The sequence below is a fragment of the Gossypium raimondii genome, chromosome 8 (assembly GCF_025698545.1).
Source record: "Gossypium raimondii isolate GPD5lz chromosome 8, ASM2569854v1, whole genome shotgun sequence".
NCBI classification, from domain to species: Eukaryota; Viridiplantae; Streptophyta; class Magnoliopsida; order Malvales; family Malvaceae; genus Gossypium; species Gossypium raimondii.
This window is the reverse complement of record NC_068572.1, coordinates 16,195,587-16,201,216: the sequence shown is the minus strand read 5'-3', so window position 1 is coordinate 16,201,216 and position 5,630 is coordinate 16,195,587. Positions and strand designations below refer to the sequence as shown.

Below are 5,630 nucleotides of genomic sequence, written 5' to 3'. Positions count from 1 at the left end.
TTCTTTTACAAATAACTGGTAAAGGCCAAGGTAGCTTGCAATGCTTGAGTCTGGTTGATTGCCAAAGGATTACTGATGAAGGTCTTAAGCGTGTCGTTGAAAATAATCCAAAGCTAATCGAGGTAATTTATTTTCCCATACCCTTATGCTTAAATATGTTGGTTGGTCTTCATTTGGGTTAATCATATTATATCTAATAATTATATAAACTGGAATATGATGGATCATGCATTGATGGTATAGTATGATTTAATATCTTCTTATATTCTAGCAGAGTGAAATTGCTATTTGCTCTCGATTTTGGTTTTATGTGATGATGATTGTTTCCTATAGATTGATTCAAAGAAATTATCAATAGTTATGAATCTAAATCCTAGCAAGAGTTATATGAATGAAATATGGTGAATATGCGTATTTAATGAGAGGATATTACTATATACTTTTATTTCTTTTATTTATATAGACTAATTGTTTGCTACATGTTACTTCAAAAGAAGCAAATTATAGGCGGTATAAATCTAAATCCCTATTCCCTACGGTATAAATCTAAATTATAGGCGGTATAAATCTAAATTATAATCGGTATAAATCTAAATTACCTTTTTCCTAATAGAGTCATGTAGAAGAGGAGGATTTCAATTTACTATGCCTTTATGTTTTATGCTCAAGAAACACGTTTAGGTCCAATGCATTTCTTGAGTTGCTTAAACCGAGTCTGTCTTTGGATTAAATATTTTAGCTTCTATTTTACTAATATAAGAGACCAATTAAGCGTGATTTGTTGTTTTATTTCTATCTATTTATCTTCACAGTTTCATCATTGTTCTATTTCTACATATTTTCCTATGTTCTTTCCATATAATTTTCATATTTGTTGTAGTGGAGTGGGTATCAATCCCAATCTTTATCCAATTACAAGATTTAATTTGTAAGAGTTAATAAACATAATTTTATTTTCTTATCTACTTGTATCTGAATGCTGTTTTATGAAAACAGCCATGCTTCCAATAATGTGTTAGATGGGTTGAACGTGTTTGATGGAACTAATGATCATTACTTCCACACGGGGTCAAGGGGTCACCACTCGGTGTGGGATTCTCGCCTTTTTAATTATGGAAGCTGGGAAGTATGTACTTCTACCTAAACATTTCTTAATCAATAGCTTGTTTAAAGATTTTGGCTGCCTCCCTTCCAGTTGTAAATATTATTTCTTAATTGTTGCTTTAGGTACTGAGGTATCTTCTTTCAAATGCAAGATGGTGGCTTGAGGAGTATAAGTTTGATGGGTACAGATTTGATGGTGTGACTTCAATGATGTACAAAATTTCCTTGATTAAGTAAATGTATTATTTATTTGATTAAGAAAATGCATTGTATGTTTTATTATCTTGCATATGTATTATTTATTTTAGTTTTGATTCTAAATTTTTATTTTTACTTAAGAGTTCTAACTTTTGGATTTCAATTGTGTTATTAATTTATTATTTTAAATTCCAAATTTAAATTCATTAATTTTTATATTTAGTTTTAAAGTTAAAATTTTCGTAGAAATTTTAATTTAAATAATATTTTTATTTATCCTTAAAACATAATATAATATTTATCATAGAAATAAATATTATTTAAAAAAAATTTTAAAAGATATGTTTTTAGCGGCGTTTGTGTGAAAAGCGCCGCTAAAGGTCTATTCTATAGCGGCGTTTGTGGGAAAAAGCGCCGCTAAAGGTCTTTATCTATAGCGGCGTGCGTTTGTTCCACAAACGCCGCTAAAAGTCCTGATCTATAGCGGTGTTTTGTGAAAAAGCGTCACTAAAGGTCTTGATCTATAGCGGCGTTTTGTGTGGTTGCGCCGCTAAAGGTCCTAATCTATAGCAGCGTTTGTGAAAAAGCGCCGCTAAAGGTCCTGATCTATAGCGGCGTTTGTGGGAAAGCACCGCTAAAAGTCTTTATCTATAGCGGCGTTTTCGGAAAAAGCGCCGCTAAAGGTCATGATCTATAGCGGCGTTTTTTGCGGCGCTTTGCTTTTAGCGGTGCTTTTAAAAAAGCGCCGCTAAAAGTCTGTTTTGGTGTAGTGAAACTTGGGACCTTGATCTAATTTTCATGCTTTTCTATTTATCAATTAATCACTAGGCTATTTCCTTATTTTTCAAATAATTTTTCCTTATTTATTTTAAAAACGAGGCATCCCACATACTATGGTTGGATGCAAAATTTACAAAATAATAAAAATGGTGCAAGAGAAGGAATTTGAACTTAGGTTTCAAGGAACGTTTCACTAACACTTAACCAACAAACCAATATCTCATTTATTCCCTAAAAATGCACAGATAATCTCAAAAATTAGGACATGACCACTCTCTCTTGATTCACAAACCTGATTCTACTAACCTCCGATTTTTGGAATATTACAAAGTAATCATCTAAACCAATCATTCAATAACATACATTCCAACCATTCAACATTTAGGTACATTCTATTCCATAACAAGTATTCATATCCAAAACACTTCACTTACCAACTCAAACATGTTTCATTATGCAAATTTAAGGACAAAGCAACTAAACGAACTTGGAATGAATTATCCAAAACATACACTAAGTTATGAATCGTTCTTAACATTCAAGTTGTAACAACCCGTTTTTCAATGGTGTCAAAAACAATGGTTTTGGGACCACAATTCAGATGAAAGAGTCCACAGATATATTTAATTGATATTTATGAGTTAAATATAGTATAATAGTGATTAATTATTTAATAGATTTTATTAATTGGTCAATTAGTCAATGTACAAGTGGTGCGTACCAAAAGTTAGTGATTTTGGAAAATGAGGTATTAAGACCTCGTTTTCATAAACTGCGTTATAAAGATTATTATTGAATATTTACAGAGCTATAGTATAAGTGAATTGAGATTTGGTCCAAAATTTTTAATGATTTGATAGTTAATTATGGTAAAAGGACCAAATCGTAAAAATAGTAAAAGATTATTATTATTGAATTTTGGTTGATAAAAGGCTTAGATTATAGTTTTTTCAAGGGTTTGCATGGAAATTTAAGCAATTTTATAATAAGTGGGACGGTTGGTGGTTGTTTATTTGTGAAATTTGTTATTTATAATATTAAATTTAGTTAAAGCTTAATTATAATAAAAATATTAAAACATGAAAAAAATGGTCTTCATTCATTCATCTTCTTCCATTACCGAAAATAAAAACATCAAACACCATTGTTGAAGCTAGGGTTCAGCCAAACTTGGGTTCTTGCATGTAAGTCCTCCAATTATCCATTTTTCGTAAATTTTATATTTTTGATATCGTTGCAACTAGGTCCATCTAATTCGTATCTCCGTCTTCAAAATTGTTAAAGAGTTCTAAAGTTTTCATTGATGGAAATTGAATTTTTTTTAATGTTTAATAGTTTGATTATAAGCTTAGATATGTTTAAAGACTAATTTGTTAAGTAAATTTTGTTAGTTTTGTGTATAATGACCAAATTGTAATAATGTAAATTTTGTCATGAAATTTCTAAAATTATATTTTTAGAGGGTTGTAAAGTGATGAAATTGCAATGGGATTGATAATCAAAGCTTGATTTTTAAAGATATAATAGTTTCGACTTTAGAGACTAAATTAAATAAAATGTAAAACTTTAGGAAATTGTGCACAATGAATAAAAGATATTATATTCATGAATCTAGATGGTTTAAAGTGTTAAAATCTTATAATGTGAAATGAATTGTTATATAGATTACGGGTTGAATCGTATGGAGGAAAATAGAGAAAAAAAGGTAGAATCGTCCTTGTAAACAAATTTGCTTGTTGGTTGTATTTGGTAAGTTCATAATGAATTTCTGAATAAATGTGACTTGTTTACAGTATGCGTATGGATAATAAGGAAGTGGCCAGATTGATAAGTGTTATGAATTCTATTTTAATGCTCATTTGAATGTAGTAAACAATTAGATACAATTGGCATGCCAATAGGGTTAGAATGCGCCCTTGTACGGGTTTGCACTTCGTTGCCTCTGTTTGCACTACGATGCCTCTAATAGCACTATGGTGCTCCTTAGTGTGGTGTAGCTACCCAAGTATCCAAATTATTTTGCTATATTTTATTAGTTTATCTGTTAAAAGAAAGTATATGTATTGACTTCTGAATTGCTTGGAAATGATGTGTTTATATGACTATTAAAATGTTAACTAATTGCTCGAAATGATGTGTTTATCGACTATTGAAATGTTAACTAATGAAATTAAATAAATGATGAATGTGTGTTTAAAGGTTGTTTTCAAACTATACCACAATGATTGGAAAGTTTATAGTTATATGTATGAAACACTCACTTTGTAATTATGATATATGGTGTGAGTTATATGTTTATAAGAAATGGTATATGATTGTGAATATGGATTAACATGATCAATTTTTAATCTGATTTATATTTTGAATCTTTTCTATTGAATGATACAAAAATGTCGTGCTGAATGATTGAAAGATTATATGATTGATACGTGAAATGCTCACCTTGTTGTTGTAAATGTCTTGTTAGGAAATTGTATTAAATTATTTATATCGGTTTACTTAATTGTAAATTGAGGTAAGAATTTTGTTTAAGTACTTATGAACTTACTAAGCTATATAAGCTTACTTTGTTTCATTTATTATTTTCTGTAGTTGATGTTTTGCAAAACTAGGCAGTCGAATCAACTTTAAGGCTCACACTATCAAGCTTCAGTCTCAATAGATTTTGACTTGTTCTATTTCGATTTTGTGGCATTTATATAGGTTAGTTTGGGTTGATGGTTTTGAGGTTCTAAGTTAAAGTTGTAATGTATTTTAATGGTTGACAGGTAATAGGTTGTACCTAATGGTTACTATGGTAAGCATATATGGTAAATTAATGAAAGCATGTTTGGAAATGGTATGCTTGGTATTAGATTATGAGATAGTTGGAAAATGAACAAACTTGAACGAAATGCTTGATATATGTGTTAGTTGATAGCTATGGTGTATACAATTATGTATTAAGTGATTTCATCGATATGGTAAGCTTTGAAATGTACCAAAGTAATTGTATGTTTGAGATTTATGCATGGATAATCTTTGGCAAGAGTTTAGGCATGTTTTAGTTGAAGAAAAGTTAAAGCTTATATGGTATTTATGGTAAAAATGCACATTGGTGTTTACAAATGTTTGTAAGGATGGTTAGGTTGTATATTTTAAATTGGTCGTGATGGTACCAAAATGGTACATTAGTTAGGCACTTGAGAATGGTGTTTTAAATGATGTTTTTGGTATGTTTTGGTGTATTTTGATTAGGTTTAAGAATTGGTATAAAGTGCATATAGGGTATGTGAGTGTTGGTGCTTCGTAACTTGCCTTATAGGGTATTTAAAGGTACATACTATCTGATACACAGTCTGACACACAACTGTGTGCCTTACACAGGTAGATGGCACAGTCATGTGGTTTGTATGATTTAGGTGACAATTAGGTCCACGCGACCACATTTAGTTACATGGCTTGGTGACAAGGGTCATGTGACTCTTGTTTTACATTTTTTTGCCACACTTTTCTGAATTGATTCAAATCAGTCCCTGATTTGTTCTGAATTACTTTTAGAGCCTTCG

The 5,630-nt window shown here is 30.3% G+C and overlaps 1 non-coding gene across 1 annotated transcript; it reads left to right on the top strand.

Annotated features, from left to right (window-relative positions):
* Positions 1-1,002: 1,002 nt before the first annotated feature.
* LOC105790924 (uncharacterized) lies at positions 1,003-1,484 on the top strand. The gene is made up of 2 exons (XR_008198309.1): positions 1,003-1,126; positions 1,228-1,484. It is a non-coding gene; the product is annotated as an uncharacterized LOC105790924 (transcript).
* The last annotated feature ends 4,146 nt before the right edge of the window (positions 1,485-5,630 follow it).